At 36.7% G+C, this 18,480-nt stretch overlaps 1 pseudogene; it reads left to right on the top strand.

The window, feature by feature from the left end:
• The first annotated feature begins 6,651 nt into the window (after positions 1 to 6,651).
• LOC115284550 lies at positions 6,652 to 6,796 on the top strand (annotated as a pseudogene).
• Positions 6,797 to 18,480: the final 11,684 nt, after the last annotated feature.

The raw sequence follows: 18,480 nt of genomic DNA, 5'->3' as shown, positions 1-18,480 counted from the left end.
CTTTTCCCAGATTTGGGAAATTCTCAGTTATAATTTGGTCTAGTATCTCTTCAGGCCCTTTCTCTCTGTATTCTTCTTCAGGAATTCCTATGATATGTATGTTGTTCCATTTGATTGTATCACTCAGATCTTGAAATCTCCTTTCCTGCTCCTGGATCAATTTCTCTCTATTTTTTTCAGCTTCCTCTTTTGCTGTACTATATCTTCTAATTCACCTATTTTTCTCGCTGCCTCATCAATCCTTGAGGGTGCTACCTCCATTTTGTTACTCACCTCATTTATAGCCTTTTTTTAACTCATCACACCTATTTTCAAAGTGCCTAGTAATTTTCTCAGTTGATTCTTTAATGCTTTTTTGAACCCCATGATTAATTTTATGATGAGTTTTTTAAATTCTTGATCCAGTATGTTGTCTAGATCTGCCTTGAACAGTTCTGTGGCTGTGACTTCTTCCTGGAGGTTCTCCAAGGGAGAGTTCCTTCATTTCATTATTTTTGCTAGTTTTCTATCTCTTGTCAGCTTAAAAAGCTCACAGTGCACTGTGCACCTGTTAATATTTCTCTGGTAAAGGAGGCTTATTGACTGTCCAGGGCCTGTTGTTTCAGGAAATATTCTTTTAATGATGTCTCTCTGTTTGTCTTGTTGTGCCTTTGGATATTTTATTTTCCTACTCAACGATATTTGGGACTCGCTGACATGCACACTTTGGCTTGTTTCTTGGTGTAGCCCTAAGAAGGAAAACAGACAGACAAACACAGAGGGAACAGAAGCACACAAACGCACAGACAAATCAAACAAACAAATTTAGGAGGGAAAGGAAAGAAAGAAAATGGAGAGGAAAGAGATGAAAAGAAGAGAAGAAAAAAAATAATAAAGGGGGGTCAGAGACAACAAGGACAATGGACAATCTAAAAGTGTATGACCAGTTGAGGGGAGAGATAAGATTGAGATACAGGAGAATATATCTGGATTGCAAGAAAGAAAAAAAAAAAGAAGGAAAATAAGGAGTAAAAATTTAAAAAAAATTTTTAAGTAAAAAAGGTAATAATAATAATAAAAAGTAAGTTCAAAAAAAAAAGAAAGAAAAAGGAAGGAAAAAAAAGCAGCAGCTCTTCCTTGCAGATAGGAGTGGTTTGGTGTGGTCAGTCTTGAAGGCTGCTCTCAGAGGCTCCACCTTGGTGGCTGCAGAGAGTAGAATCTAGGCACTTTAGGCCACTCTAATGATTCTGATCTCCTTGTGCCACAGCTGAGCCAAGTTTTATTTTCCAGGCCTGCCTCAGGTCAAAGTCCTAGTCCATGCACTTCTGTGCTACCACAGATGAGATGTACATGTTTTGGCGGCTGTCTTCTTAGAGAGAGGGATCAGTTTCTTTCGGCTCAGGCTGGGATTTGTGCTGCCCCTGCCTGAGGTGAGGTGTGCTGCCTGAGGTGAGGTGTGCTGCCTGAGATGAGGTGCACAGCAGGAAGTGAAGTGGACCCCCTCACAGATACTGCTGCAGACTCCCAGCCCCTAGTTAGGATCGCAATTGCATTGGGGGAGGGATGAGTTTCTCTTGGTGCAGGCTGGGTATTGTGCTGCTACTGCCTCCAGAAGCACTCAGTGCTGCCTGAAATGAGCTGCAAGCTCCTGTAGTTGAAGCACGCGAGCCCAGGCCTCCATGGCCGCCAATTCCCTGCCGGGATCGTGTTGGGGTGGGGGTTATTTTTTCCCTGTTGGCACCCGGGATTTAGGATTCACGTGGCCAATGCTGGAGGTGTGATGCGCCATGGAAATGAGGTGCATGCTCCCACTCCCGCAGCCGAGGTCGAAGTGAGCTCGCCTGGGGCCGCCACCACGGCCGCCAACTTCCTGCCAGGATGGCACAGGGTTGGAAGCTGTTCTTTCCCTTGTGCCACCTGGGTTCGGAATTCTTGCTGCCCAGCAGTGTTATATGGAGTGAGAGTTTCTCTCTCCAAGCACGGTTAAACATTCTTTATCTCTTCCCCAGAGACAGTACTATGAGCGTGTTCAGTTTCTCTGTCTCTTCCTTTTGTGTCTCTGGCTCCACCCACTTGCCCCGTGTTGGGCTGGGGCTCCCAGTTCCTCTGCCCATCTCGGGCTGGCCCATTTTCCAATCTCCCTAGTTCGCACTCACTCACTCAGGTATCTTTGTGGCTGTCTTCTTTCTGGAGTCCGTATTTTCTCCTTCCACTCTTGCAGATGAGAGTAATGTCCTTCTCAGTTTGATAGATGGGGCAGACGAAGTTTACAGACCTCCCTTCCTCTCAGCCATCTTGGCTCCTTCCCCCTACGTAGTCCTTAGAGCTGAAAAGAAAAGGCACTATACGGGAATTAAAAGTTATACCAAGGAAAAAAAAAACAATGTTAAATGTAACTACATAGGTATATATAAAAACCAGTATTACAGCATTATTGGTTTAAATCTCTTATTTTTCTATATAAGAAACAGATGAATAAAACAATTATAAATCTATACTATGACACATGGTGTACAACGATTTAATCTGTAAAGAAACATAGAAAATGAGGAGATAGAGACATAAATTGGCCAAGTTATTGTATACCATTAAAGCTAAACTGATATTTAAACTTCAATGTCATAAAGTTAATATGTTAACTGTAAGCCCCAGGGTATCTACTAAGAAAAAAATAGAGAACAAAAAACGTGAAAGCAATCAAAATAGTAAACTAGAATACAAATCAAATAGAAGCAGGTTGAAAGAAATTGTGAAACAAAAAACAAATGATAAAACATACTGAAAACAAATAGAAAAATAGCATTAGTAAGTTCTTCCTCATCAACTATTTAAATATGTCATAATTTATTAATTGAATAAAATATAAAAAAATTAGTTTAAATATAAAATAAAAAGTTAAGTTAGACTGGCCAAGAAAAAGAAAAAGAAGATTCTAATCACTAAAATCAGAAATAAAAATGAGGGCATTATTACAGATCTTACATAAATGAAAAAGATTATAAAAGAATACTATGAATAATTCCAAATCATTTAGATAATGCAAACTTAAAAGACAAATTATTGGTTACAAACTATCAAAAATTACTCAAGAAGAAAGAAAAATATTAACTGACCTCAAAAGAAAGTAAGGAGGGGGCGCCTCAGTGGGTTAAGCATCCACCTTCAGCTCAGATCATGATCTCACAGTTTGCGGGTTCGAGCCCCACATCAGGCTCTGTGCTGTCAGCTCAGAGCCTGAAGCCTGCTTCCAATTCTGTGTTTCCTTCTCCCTCTTCTCCTCCCCCACTCATGCTCTGTCTCTCTAAAATAAATAAATGTTTAAAAAATTTAAAAAAGAAAGTAAGGAGAATCAAGAATCAAAACTTCACAGAAAAATAAAAGAAGCAAGGAAAAAAAATACCACAGAACCAGATGGCTTCCCTAGTGAATTCTACCAAATATTTGAAAAAGAATACCAGTCTAATCACTAGCACTTCCTAACTCATTGTCTGAGGCCATAATTATGCTGATACAAAAGAAAATAAAGAAAACATAAAAAAACAACTATCCACCTATAGACCAATACCCATTGTAACTGTATGCATGCAAAAATCTTCACCAAAATTCTGACAAAGCAAATCTACCAGCATATAAAGAGAATTATACATCATAATTAGTAGGATGTACCCCAAGAATATAAGGTTTTCTACCATAATAAAAAATTTAATATAATAAACAACAGTAATAAAAGAAAGGAAAATTAAAGTGATGATCATTATCAATGCAGAAAAAGCATTTGACAAAATCTAATATACTTTTATGATAAAAACACTCAGCAGATTAGGACTAGAAGGAAACATCCTAAACTTGTAAAAGAGCATTAATGAACAACTCACACATAACATTATAATTCAATTGTGAAAAACTGAAAGGTTTCCTTCGAAGATGAGAAACAAGGAAAAGCATGCCTGCTTTTACCAACTCTGTTCACCATTGTATTAAAGTTTTAGTCAGAGAAATTATGTAAGAAAAATTCCCAATTGGAAATAAAGATGTAAAATTACCTCCATTCTTACATGACATAATCTTTTATATATGTATATATATGTATATGTGTGTATAGATATATATGTGTGTGTATCTATACACACATATACATAATTCTAAAGAATCTACAAGAAAAATGAATTGGTTTAATAAATGAACTGACCTGGGGGGAACGGCAAGATGGCAAATTAGGGAGCTCTGTGATTTGAAACTATCAAACTGAGAAAAATTAAAGTCACAATACCCTGATCTCCAAGAATGGGAGGTGCGCACACAGACTCCTTATTGATAACAGCCTCATGGATACCTGAATGAGTGTGAACTGGGACCGAGTCTCTGAGGGGAGAGAGCACTGGCCCAAAGAAGAACTGGTAGAGAGAGTCCCCAGAAGTTCCTTGTGTCCAGAGGCGACACAGGGCCTTGGAAGGTCGCACACCAAACGGCCCTGTGGGGCAGTGCGCGGAATGGCCATGTAGAGCTGCAGAGAGCCTAGTGGAAGAGAAGGAGAGGCTGAAAACACTCATAGCGTGATCTCTGGAGAGGGGAGACCACGAACTGGGATGGAGAGATGCAAACATCCCATATATAGCCACTGGGCAAGGGGAGAGAAATTCATCTCCCTCAGTGGGCTTGTTCGCCCTTGGGCTCAGAAGCTCGCCAACTCCAGGTGAAGCCAGGGAAAATGTGGTTTCCCAGACCCCTACTCAGTGGGGACTAGAAAGCCACCTGCCTGCAAGAAATCATTTTAACTAGGACGGCAGCATTAAAGTGCATGAACTAAAATTTAGAGACCTGGCGGAACTTTGAAAACCAAAGCAATTTGGCCTACCTGTGGCACGGGGAGATCGGACTCAAGAGAGTGGCTTGCAACGCGTGGTCTGAGGGGGGCTTGGGGTGCAGCCTTTCTCCCCAAAACCACTAAGGCGGGGCCTCAGAGAGCAACCCCTGAGACCTGACCTACACCAAACTACACTCATCGGCACTGGAGAGCTGCATTCTTTAAATCTTTTTTCTTATTATTTTTATTTTAAAATTTTTCCCTTGTTTTCTGTTTTCCTTTTTCCTTCATTTCTCCCTCCCCCCCCCCCCCGGAGTCTGGGAAAGACCAACATTTATGACCTGATGTGATTAGTTCGATTCTTGTCATCCAGATATCTTTTCCCTTATCTCACTCTTATCTCTCCCGTCTCCAGGTTTTATGTTCTCAGACTATCCTTTATCTTTGGCTGTTTCTGTTCCCCCACTATCTTTTTTTCTTTTCCTGTCCTTTCTTTTCTTTTCTGTTCTATTTTTCTTTCCCCTTTTGTTTTGCTTGTTTATTTGATTTGTCTATGTGTTTGTGTGCATTTGTTCCCTGTGTGTTTCTCTGTCTGTTTTCCTTTTCAGGGCGACCTCAAGAAACAAGCCAAAGCACACATGATACAGAGTCCCAAATATCACTGAGTAGGGAAATAAAATAATCAGAGGCATAACAAGAGAAAATGAGAGACACCATTAAAAGAACACTTCCTGAAACGACCGCCCCTGGATTAAGAGCCTCCTTTATTTATTTATTTATTTTAAATAGTTTAAAGAGAGGGATGCAAAACTTGAGAGACTATTGAATGCTGAGAATGAACTGAGGGTTGAAGGGGAAGGGGGAGGGGGAAAAAGAGGTGGTGGTGATGGTGGAGGGCACTTAAAGGGAAGAGCACTGGGTGTAGTATGGAAAACAATTTGACAATAAAATATTATGAAAAAAATAAAAAAGAAGAACAGCCAAACTGGGCCCAGATCAGAACTATCTCCCTGAGCCTCTTCCAAATTACTGACCCTCAAAACCACAAGCAGTAAATGGTGATTTGTTTTTTCAGCCATTGAAGTTTTTATGTAGCAAAAGCTGACTGATGCACTCTATAGCTGGATCAATATAACCTTTCTAATCTAGAGTCCACAGGTTTAATCTAGCCCATCATTAGTTTTTGTATGACTGTGAACTAAGACTATCTTTAATATTTTTAAATGGTTGAAGTAATCCAAAGAATATTTCATGAAATGTGAAAAAAATGTCTGCATTTAAAATTTTGGTGTCCATTAGCAACATTTTATTAGAACACAACCATTGACGGAAACTGTACATCTTGCGAATCCTAAGCATTTACTATGAGGACCTTTATGGAAAATGTTTATTAACTCCTGATTTAGGCATATATTTCTACTTCAAGACAAAATGAAAATGACACACTCAAATATTAAGCTAATGATAATTTCCGTAGTGAAGAGGAGTTGGCGCTCATGTTTGAAACTACTGTTTTTCTCTGCTTGTGGTCCCTAAACACGTGGCCTGTTTTCCATCGGCAACAGGCTAGCAATCTTCATGCTGTACTTTGGTTTTAAGTTCCTTCAGAGTGTGGCCACTTGCTCCATTGGACCTCTTGAGTTTTGGTTTCAGGGGTTCTGAAAGATGACTGATGATTTCTCTTGGTGCTCAGTAATTCTTGGCATTTTGCAGCCAGCCCTGGTTATTTTTGAGAAAGTGTTCCTCTCGCCGTTGACTGCCAAATTGTCTTCATATTGAGATTCAATTTCATTTGCCCTTAATTGACCTTTTCAACTTTTGTTGCCACTCAATCTGCTTTCTCTTTTAGACTATCTTTGGGCCCTTGAATCGCTTCTCGGCCTTTTGGCTAAGATCACATGTAGTATCTGTTCACATCAGCTTAATAATATCTTTGGGCCCTTGAAATTATTATTTTGAAAATCTTAGCTTTGTATATTGTCATCAAGGTATAACAGGCACAGTAAAAAGTAATAGATTGCTCTGAAATAATATATATTTGGAATTATATCAAGTAAGTTAGAGGAAAATTTAAAATGGATGTACATTTCAAACTTTAGTTTGCTGATAGCTCTTAAATGATGTTCTTGCTATCTTATTCTGTAAGGGAGGAGAACCCTCCCAAAACTTGTAGAGTCAACCAGAGACTCTTAACATGAGTTCCTCCTATGACATAGAACTGATATATTAAGGCAACCAGCCCATAAGTGCCATCAGTTTTAGTAAAAGTCGTCCGTTTTTTTTAATGTGAATGCTGTGTTAAACAGTTATACTTACAGAAGCTTAATTCTATTTGCATAGATGAGAGTGTTGCATACTTTTATTTTCTACTAACGAGCATTTTTACTCAAGAATATCTCTTTACTTAATTTTATGTTCAGCTTTCCTTAGGGGAAATTTCAAAGCTAAAATACTATTTACTTCATCTAACTATGTAAATAATTTTTCATTTAATGTTTCCTACTAAGATACCTTATAAGTATATGAATTTCTGTACTTTTAGGCAAAATGTGAATACAAGAAAAGTGCAGAATACATCATTAATATTGCAATTTCTTTCTCCACAAATCACATATTTCATGGGAAATGAAAAAACAAACAATAAACAAAAACCAAAGAATTTTAATGAAACAGCCAAAAATATTGTTATGATATACTTAAATAATGTGTTTATGTGAAACAATATATACATTAATTGTATAAAGTTGACTGTCAAAAATGAAATTTGGGAGATATACCAATAAGAAAGGAAAGGGAAAACACACTAAAAACAATATCAAACTCACAAATAATAAACCACCATTGGCTTTCTCTATCAAATCCTCAAAAACCACTTGCTGGTGTTCTGAAAATCCTTCCATAAAAGCAGAATTGGAGGAAGGCAGTTTTTGAAAACTCTGCTTAGAAACAGATGAAAATATTGGCTTGTCTTCATGTAATGTTTTCTGGCACTTTTAACGGATAAGTGAAGACAGTGACTTACATCTGGAATTAAAGAGAGAGCTGGAAAACAGACTTTTTAACAGGTGTTCCAATTTATTATAATAGCTGTTAACACACATCTGCATTATACACAGACTGAAGATTTTGGCTGGTCTTCAAAAGTTTCTCTTATAGAGAAAACTGTAGTAGTTTACCAGACTAACTCTATTTGGCGTTAATTACGTTGAATGAGAGTGGGTAGATATACCAGCTGTGGCTAGAAGTGGGAATACCAACTCTTGTGAAGGGCTGAAAAAATTATCAGAGAATGCCATACTTGATAAGGAACAAATTGTTTGTGTTCAATAAGACACCATAGCAGGTCAATGGGTATTTGAACATGAGTACCTGTGAGCATTGGTTGGAAAGAGATGATAAGATGGATAAAATTTTTTTAAAAAATAGTGATACTTCTTTCTAATAAATAGAAAAAAGAGGAAAAAAGGAGAAAGGTGAAGAAGCATTAAAAACAATTACATTCCATTCTAAGTTATTTGAATGTGGTATCACCATCAAATTTTCAGTAAAATTCATTGCAAGCCCAAATGCATTCTTGTATGTATGCCATTGTGTGTATGTGTAAATCACAAAAATGAACACTGAGTTTTTGATTTAGGCAATACCGTGGGTATAGGAAGGCAGAATGACCTAGATATCAAACCAGTTGACCCAAAATGCAGAAAAAGTTATAACTAGGAAAAAATATAAGATCACTTTCCCCTCCCATATTGTGAGAAGATCTTGGAACATATTCAAAGATTGGCACTATAGTTAGGTGGTGTTAAAAAATTGTATTTGGACATCTTCAGCTATTAAAGTACTCATAGAATAAAAAAAGATACGTCTTCCTCATTAGCAATCAGGATATATAGATAACTTCTCTTTCAGTCATTTTCTCTCTCTCTTTCCTTCCCACTTTCCTTCCCTCTCTCTCTTCTTGTGATCCTATAAAACCAAGTTCTAGTATCTCACATTAAAAACACATGTACAAGCAAGAAATATAAAACTCATCTTCTTCATTTCCAATCTTCCTTTAGGTACAAGATTATTATTTTTTGATATCAGCTTATTTTTATGTTCCCTCTCAGAGAAATGCTTTCTAAAGTGTTATGTATACTGATGGTGTCACCTCCTTTTTACCCAACACTCTTAAGCCCTCCCTTGCTCCTGTCATACTTGTTCTTTTGAAATGGCTCTAATTAATTTCATTAACAATCTTCCTGTCATCAAACCCAATGGACATTTTTCTGTCTTAATCGCAGGCAGTCTTTCAGTGGTATTGACACAGTTCACAATCACCACCTCATGTTGACCTATTCTCCCTAATAGGTGACACTAATATTATCAAGGCTTAATAGTCAGGGGTTCAAAATCCCTTCTCTCTATTTCATCCTTGAGCAATTGGATGTTGCATGGCCCCTGAAATATCCAAAATGAAACACTTTTCTCCCCTGCTCCACACCCAGCTCCCCCCCCCAGTCTTCCTCATCTCAATGTAGGTAAAACATCAACTAAACCTAGAAGTCCTCCCAACTCTTTCTTTTGAAAAATTTCAAGACTACAGAGCTGTTCTAAGAATAATCAAACAGACACAGAATGGTTAACATATACTTCCAACATTTGCTTTCTATTTATATTACTTTTAATTTTGACTGAGCCATTTGAAAATAAGTTACAATCATCACACTTTGCCTGTAAATATTATGGACATTTTCCGCTATTAAAGTACTCATAGAATAAAAAAAGATACCTCTTCCTCATTAGCAATCAGGATATATAGATAACTTCTCTTTCAGTCATTTTCTCTCTCTCTTTCCTTCCCACTTTCCTTCCCTCTCTCTCTTCTTGTGATCTGCATTTAATTGCCTTTTGTTGAAATTAATTGACCACAAATGTGTTTATTTCTGCTCTTTAAATTCTGTTCTGGTCTGTATTACACCAATATCACACAGTCTTGATTGGTATAGCTTTAGAATAAGTCTTAGTAAGCTTTCAAAATGTGTAGTATATGACCTTCAAATTTGTCTTCTTCAAAATTATTTCTTCTAGGGGTACCTGGGTGGCTCAGTAAGTTAAGCTTCAGGCTCTTGATTTTAACTTGGGTGATGATCTCACGGTTTTTGGGTTTGAGACCCATGTCAGGCTCCTCACTGGCAGGATGGAACCTGCTTGGAATTCTCTCTCTCCCTCTCTTTCTGCCCCTCCCCTGCTTGCATACATGCACACTCTCTCTTTCAAAAAATAAATAATAAACATTCAAAAATTAAAAAATATATCTACTAAAATCACATGCATTTCCTTAAAACTCTTAGACTCAGTTTATTGATTTGTATAAAAGAAATCTGTTGGGATTTTGGTAGAGATTGCATTGAATATATTAATTTGGTAAGAATTTACATCTTACTATTGCATCTTCTACTCCATGAGCAAAGAGAGTCTGCATTTATTCAGACTTTCAGTAATGTCTCTCAACAACATTTTGTAGATTTCAGTGTACAGATCTTCTGTTTCTCTTGCTAAAATTACTTCAAATAATAAGTTTATATTATATTTTAAAATACTAAATAAAGTTTGCATTATGAAAAAAATAGTTTATTGTCAAATTGGTTTCCATATAACACCCAGTGCTCTTCCCCACAAGTGCCCTCCTCCATTACTACCACCTCTTTTCCCTCTCCCCCTCCCCCTTCAACCTTCGGTTCATTTTCAGTATTCAATAGTGTCTCAGGTTTTGTGTCCCTCTCTCTCCCCAACTCTCTTTCTCTCTTCCCTTCCCCTTGGTCCTCCATTAGGTTTCTACTGTTCTCCTGCTAGACCTATGAGTGCAAACATATTCTACCAGACATTTAAAGCAGAGTTAACACCGATCTTTTCTATGTTATTCCAAAAAAATTGTAGACAACAAATATTTATATATTTTTTATCTGCCCTGCTATCTTATGTCATTTGATTGGAGCATTTAGTCCACTTACATTCAGTGTTATTATTGAAAAATATGGGTTTAGAGTCACTGTTTATCTGTAGGCTTCATGCTTGTAGTGGTGTCTCTGGTACTTTGTGTTCCTTGCAACATTTCCCTCACAGAGCCTCCCTTAGGGTCTCTTCTAGGGCTGGTTTTGTGGTTATGAATTCCTTCATTTTATGGGTTTTTTTTTTGAAAACCTTTATCTCTCCTTCTATTCTGAATGATCATCTTGCTGGATAAAGGATTCTTGGCTGCATACTTTTCCTGTTCATCATGTTGAAGATTTCCTGTCATTCCTTTCTGGCCTGCCATGTTTCAGTAGTTAGGTTTGCTACTTCCCTTATGTGTCTACTCTTGTAGGTTAAGGTCCATTTGTTCCCAGCTGCTTTCAGACATCTCTCTTTATCCTTGTATTTTGCCACTTTTCCTATATGTCTTGCAGAAGATTGGTTCAAGTTATTTCTGTAGTAAGTTGTCTGTGTCTCTTGGATTTCAATAGCTGTTTCCTTCCCCAGGTTGGGAAAGTTCTCAGCTGTGATTTGTTCAGGTACACCTTCCACCCCTTTCTCTCTTCTCTCTTCTCTCCTCCTCCTCCTCCTCCTCCTCCTCCTCCTCCTCCTTCTTCTTCTTCTTCTGGAACTCCTATGATATGGATATTATTCTGTTTCACTGAAGAACTTAGTTGTCTAATTCTACCCCTCGTGATCCAGAATTTTTATTTCTTTTTCTTAGCTTCATTTTTTTCTATAATCTTATCTTCTATTTCACCTATTCTCCCATCTGCCTCTTCGATCCTCCCTGTCACTGCCTTTTGTTTATTTTACACGTCATTTATAGCATTTTTAATCTCATCTTTGTAATGTAGTGAATGGGATGCAGAAACCAAGGCCAGATATGTAGGTTAAAAAAAAGCCTTTTTTGGGAGCACTTCCAGGCATGGTTCACTGGTCTGAACAGAGAGAGGCCAGAGAAGTTGCACCCAGGAGCAGGGTAGTGCATTTTTTATGGTGTTGGTTGGGGGGAGGTATGAAGTATTGATATGTTTATGTAAGGTGATTTGTTTGTAGCTGTTTCTTGTTCTGGGCGAGGACATGTCTGTTGTTCAGGGCAGAAAAGTTCAATAAATGGTTCCCTTGAAGGTCTCCGGGTGGGGGAGTGTTGAAGTAGTAAGTGGCTTCTTGTTTTCTGGGAGCCTGAAGGTGACACCTGTCTCTGAGGCCAAATAATGATAACTATTTTTTAGTTCTTTGATCTCTGAAGAAATAGATTCTCTGCTGTCTTCTATGCTCTTAAAGCCCAGTGATTAATCTTATGACTATTACTCTCAATTCTTGTTCAGCTATATTGTTTATATCCATTTTGATCAATTCTTGAGATGTCATTTCTTCTTTGCATTTATTTTGGGAATTCTCCTGTTTCATCATTTTGGCTGGTTTTCTGTCTCCCATGTTTTTTAATAGCTTGTGATGTGTCCTGCACCTGAAAGGACTACTATATTTAAAGGGGGTCATATACTCTCCAGGGCCTAGCCCTTCAGGGGTTGTTTTTGGGGGGTGTTACTTACTTTCTGTTGTTGTGACTCTGGTTGCCTTATCTCCCTACTTGTAGTGATGTTTTGGACCCTTCGCCAATGTGCTTTTAATTGTTCGCTAAAGTAGCCCTGGATAAGAAAACAAACAAACAGACAAACGGAAAAAAAAATATCACCCACAACAGCAAAATATTGGGGTGGTGGCGCTGTAGATGGAAGAGGCCTTATCCCCATAGACAGAGAGATATGACAGGGGTGGAGGAATAAAGAAAAGAAAACAAAATCGACCAGACAGACAAACTCTATGGCTTAAACCAGGGGGGATGGGATAAAGAAAAAGATATAGAACAGATAATGAAGAGAGTAGATTAAATATGTCTGCTTAAGCAAACCAACAACCAGAATAACAAGACTAGAAGAAGGAAGAAATAAGGAGAAAAGGAAGGGAAAAAACATATGTGTATATAATAAAAATTTCCAAGAATTAAATCAGAAAATGCAAAACTGCTGGTTTCCTTGGAACTTGTGGCAGTGCTGGTCTGGAGGAGAAGCTCTTTGGTTCATCAGGGTCAAACCCACTCCAGTAGATACACAGTTACCAAGAGAAGAAGCATGTGGTTTTATGTAGTCAGGTCTCACATTCACTGTGAGCTGGCTGTCCATTCCCTAGGCCCCACCTTGTTGGTAATGGGGAGAAAAATGTCTACACCCCAGTCTTTTCTCCATGGAATGTGTGTCTCAGAACCACTTTTCAAGCCATCCTTGCAGAGCCGTGGTCACGAATGAGGTGGTGTGTCTCACTCTGCTGACTCGTGCTCCCACCTGGCTCTCAGCTGTGATTTAAACCCTCATGTCTTAAAGTGTCCTGTTCCATGTGCCTTGGTACCAGGGGAGTACCACTCCACGCTGCCAATATAGGTTCTCTGGCTGATGGGCATAGATAGTCTTTGTCTTTTGAAAGGTTATATACCTTCTTGCCACAGCATTCCAGGGAGTGGATTGTGTTCTCCCACTGTGGACTGCACATCTGAACTAGTTACTGAGACCAGGGCTGGCTCCCTTCCTGCCCAGGTGCATGAACTGTGCAGCTGGCCCCAGTCCGGAGGAAGCCCTGCAGTTAGAAATTGGATCTTTCTCTGTCCAGGTCCGTGGCTTTTATCTTGTCCAGACTTATGCTTCCTCAGCCTCTCTTTCTCTTCTCTTTGTCTCTTCGCAGAAGGGTATCCCTCCCCTCCGTGCCTATATGGCCCATTTTTCTCTGTCCCAGTTTGCAACCACGCATCTATGGCCTGCCAGATTGTCCCCATAGGTCCCTGGAGATGTCTTTCTCACTCTTCAGCCTAGACTCTTGGAATTCAAAGTCCTTTGGCCTCAACACTGCTGTGTTTGAGGAACGATGGAACTTCAGCTCTCCCTACTTCTCCTCCATGTTGAATTTCCAACATTGGTTCCATTTGCATTTGTATTTAACAAGTTCAACCAATCTACCAAGATGCAGTGATTATATATTTTTTTCTTTAAATCATCAAAGAAACATTTATTGGGCTCTTACTATTTGCATGATATGGAGATATAGATTAATTTTATGATCACCATACAGCATTAGACTGCCAAGTTTATACCCAGAACTTAGTCTCCCACAGAGAAAGAAATATGGAAGTCTTAATATAACCATAGAAACTATCAAAGACTTAATATCCTTATAAGAAATTAGGTTAAATTTCAATATGTTATAGAGTACAACATACTGTTTTGACCTTGATAGGTACCTTCAAGGAATTTACTGTATAGAAAGATTATGTGGTTCTAGAGTAAAGCAAAATTTAAGCTGAAGCTTAAATAATTTTTAAGACTGGATAGACAGGTGAAACAAAGTCTTACTTGACATAGAAACAGTGTGAGCAAAGGTAAAAATGTGTATATTCAATGTTTTCTTACTAGACTAAGTTTTTGAATATTTTATCTTCATTTAAATTTGATTATCTGATATATTTAACCAGATCAGATATTGTAGAACTGCATTGAATTAAGGATGTTCTTTGAATTTTATTTATATGCCTCTCAACAAAAGCATCCATGTCCAAACAATATCGCTAAGTAACCTATTCGCCCCTCAGTCTCTCCTCTTTACAACTGTAGTTTCCTTTAGATTTGTTTCAAATCCATTCCTGCCAAAAGTTTGGAGACCTTGAATTCTATCTACATAATTCATCCATAGAAGATATTGACTGTGACCTAGTGTATCCTCATTGTTTCCCTATGTCTATGGTCAGCCCCTAATATTTTATTTCTTCAGAGGTCCTTAATCTTAATCATAACTTTTTCTTCTGAAAGGCTGAACCTAACTAACTAATGGTAGGGGACAGGTCAATAGTTCTTTCTGTTACTCTCAGAAGCCTCAGTCAGTAATGTCTTGACTTTGAACACTACTTCAAATCTTCATCTCTTCTATGATACTAATAGGTTGTTTAAAATATTTAATAATATCCTGTATGTTTTATAGTTTAAGAGGGGCACTATCTGCTTTCTCTGTTTCATTTCTTAATATTACCTTCCCCCATGTATTTATGTTTAAATAATCATTATAACTTAAAAATAATTATCATCTATATTTCTTTTTTTATTTAAAATTTTTAAAAATTTAATCTTGAGAGAGAGAACACCACATGATTTTTGGAAGTGTTAAATCACTGTATTGTACACCTGATACTAATATTACACTGTATCTTAACTAACTGGCATTTAAATAACAGAAAAAAGGTTTAAAAAATGAAAAACAGAAAAACATGGTTTCTCTGAAGTCCTTGGCAGATTTGTATATCAGACAGTTGTATTTTACAGAAAAGTTTGCTTAGCTCTGTAAGTACCTGGACATTTAAAACACCATATTAGTTGCAAATATTCATAAATTATATTGTTTTCTATTTACTTAAGCAGTTTATTTTAAATAATGGGACATCATCCTTGAAAAAAAGCATTAATCCATATTCAGAGGACCAAGATATTAGTCTTAGGTCTGCCAGTATGTATATATGGACAAGTTACTTCTCTTTGGGTCTTAATTTTAATTGTATGTCCATAAGGGGGCTAGACTAGATGATCTCAATATGAGGCATACTTTTTGGAAAGTGCTTTCTAGACTCCAAAAAACTTTAGAAATGTTTCTTTTTGTAGTTACAGTATTAATGTTATTTAAGAAGACCTTTAACTCTGAAGTTATCTTTTTAATGTTATCTTTTCAGAATGACTGAAGGTCATTATAAACATCAGTTACTGTACTGCATATATTGGCTACCCTAAAAGTTATTAAAATTAGTAACTATTGATATTTTTCATGAACGTACCACTAAAATGACCTCATGGAATTTTAATTCTTATATATTTGATTTTATAAGTGCTTCTTCCTCCACATTTTTAGACTATAGTTCATGTTGCAATTTTCAATGGACCAGTCTAATGAAGTCCCTGTCATTTCAATTAGTTCTTTTTAATGTTTGTGGCTTTGAGAACACACTAATCAAGCTAGTTATTACAGAACTGAATTTTTTTTAAAAAATGAGTAAAGACTGATTATTTTATTTTATTTGGAGATGATATGTATAAAAGTAAAAACATCCTATAGAACAAAGTCTGTAGCTTTTAGTTTGTGGGCATTATGACATCTATTTTGGCCATTCAGGACAATTTTACTTCCTTCTTGGGTCTGTAAGCCATGTTTGGATAGTTAAGTTTGCAAGGTTTGGGTTCCAGATCACTGAGGTTTGACTGGAAGTTTATGGCACCTAAAATTTCTTGGAATATTTGGACATCTGGGTGCATTTGGATATATATATATATATATATATATATATATATATATATATATATATATCACTTCTTATGTATTAATTCATCAGTTGATGGATACTTGGGCTGTTTCCATCATTTCACTATTGTAGATAATGCTGCTATTAACACTGATATGACTTTGAATCAATATTTCTGTATTCTTTGGGTAAATACTTAGTAGTATAATTGCTGAATCATAGGGTAGTTATATTTTTAACTTATTTACAAATCTCTATACTGTTTTCCAGACTGACTGCACTACTTTGCATTTCCATCAACAGTATACAAGTGTTCCATCCTTACCCAACACTTATTGTTTCTTGTCTTCTTGTTTTAGCTATTCTGAAAGGTGTGAGATATCTCATGTAGTTTTGATTTGCATTTCCATGATAATCAGTGACATTAAGCATCTTTTCATCTGTCTATTGGATATCTGTATATCTTCTTTAGAAACATTTTTGTGTCTTCTGTCCATTTTTATAAGGATTATTCATTTTGGGCTTGTTAAGTTTTATAAGTTTTTATATATTTTGGATACTAACTCTTTATCAGATATGTCATTTGCAAATATTTTCTCCCATTCTATAGGTAACCTTACAAAACTGTTGATTGTTTCCTTCGCTTTGCAGAAGCTTTTTATTTAGATTAAGTCCCAGGAGTTTCTTTGTGCTTTTGTTTCCTTTTCCTCAGGAGCCATATCTAGAAAGAAGTTACTATGACCAATGTCAAAGAGGTTACTGTAGGGGTGGCTAAGTCGGTTAAGCGGCTGACTTCAGCTCAGGTCATGATCTCATGGTTTGTGGGTTCGAGCCCCATGTCAGGCTTTGTGCAGACAGCTCAGAGCCTGGAGCCTGCTTTGGACTCTGTGTCTCCTTCTCTCTCTGCCCCTCCCCTGCTTGTGCTCTGCCTCTCAAAAATAAACATTTAAATTTTTTTTTAAAAACAGAGTTTACTGTCTGTGTTCTCCTCTAAGATTTTTATGAATCCATATCTTACATTTGGGTCTTTATCCATTTTAAATTCATTTTTGTACATGGCATGAAAAAGTGATCTAGTTTCCTTCTTTTACATTGATGCTGTCTAGCTTTCCCAACACCATTTGTTGAAAGAATGTCTTTTTCCCATTGGATATTATTCCTGCTTTGTCAAAAATTAATTAACCATATAATTATGGGTTCATTTCTGAGTTTGCTATTTTGTTCTATTGATCTATATGTTTATTTTTGTGCCAGCACCATACTGTTTTGATCACAACCACTTTGTATTATAACTTAAAGTCTGGAGGTATGATGCTTCCAGCTTTTCTTTCTCAAGGTTGATTTTCAGGGTCATTGTCATACTATTTTGATCATTACCACTTTGCATTATAATGTAAAATCTGGAATTGTGATGCCTCCAGGTTTACTTTTCTTTTTCAAGGTTGGATATTCAGGGTCATTTGTGATACCATGCAAATTTTAGGATTGTTGGTTCTAGCTCTGGGAAAAATGTAGTTGGTATTTTGATAGGGATTGAATTAAATGTGTTGATTGCTTTGCATAGTATAGGCATGTTAAAGATATTTATCCTTTCAATCCATAAGCTGTGAATATCTTTCCATTTTTGTACATTATTAATTTCCATCAGTGTTTTGTAATTTTCAGAGTACAGCTCTTTTACTTCTTTGGTTAGGCTTCTTCCTAAGTATCTTATTATTTTTGGCACAATTGTAAATGAGATTGATCCTTAATGTCTCTTTCTGCTGCTTGATTATTGGTCCAGAGTGTCATTCAAAGCCATTGTTTTCTTCCTTATTTTCTGTTTAGATTATCTGTCCATTGATATAAGAGTTTGTTAAACTCTGCTACTATTACTGTGTTATTATTAATTAGTTCCTTTATGTTTGTTATTAATTGTTTTGGGTGCTTTCATGTTGGGTGCATAAATATTTACAATTATTATATATTCTTGTGTGATTGTCCCCTTTATGATTATATAATATCCTTCTTTAATTGTTATATATTCTTGTGTGATTGTCCCCTTTATGATTATATACTGTCTTTCTTTTCTCTTTTTAAAGTCTTTGTTTTAAAGTCTAGTTTGCCTGATATAAATATTGTTACTACAGCTTTTTTTGAAATCCATTTGAATGATAAATGTGTCTCCATCCCCTCACTTTCAATCTGCAGGTGTCTTTAGGTCTAAAGTAAGTCTCTTCTAGGCAACATATGGATGGATCTTGTTTATTCTATTCTGACACCCTATTTCTTTTGATTGGAACATTTAGTCCATTTACATTCAAAGTAATTATTGATAGATATATATTTAGTGTCAGTGTGTTACTTGTTTTGTCATTGTTTCTGGAGATTTTCT

Source organism: Suricata suricatta, chromosome X, assembly GCF_006229205.1.
Source record: "Suricata suricatta isolate VVHF042 chromosome X, meerkat_22Aug2017_6uvM2_HiC, whole genome shotgun sequence".
NCBI classification, from domain to species: domain Eukaryota; kingdom Metazoa; phylum Chordata; class Mammalia; order Carnivora; family Herpestidae; genus Suricata; species Suricata suricatta.
This window is presented reverse-complemented; position numbering and strand designations above follow the sequence as displayed.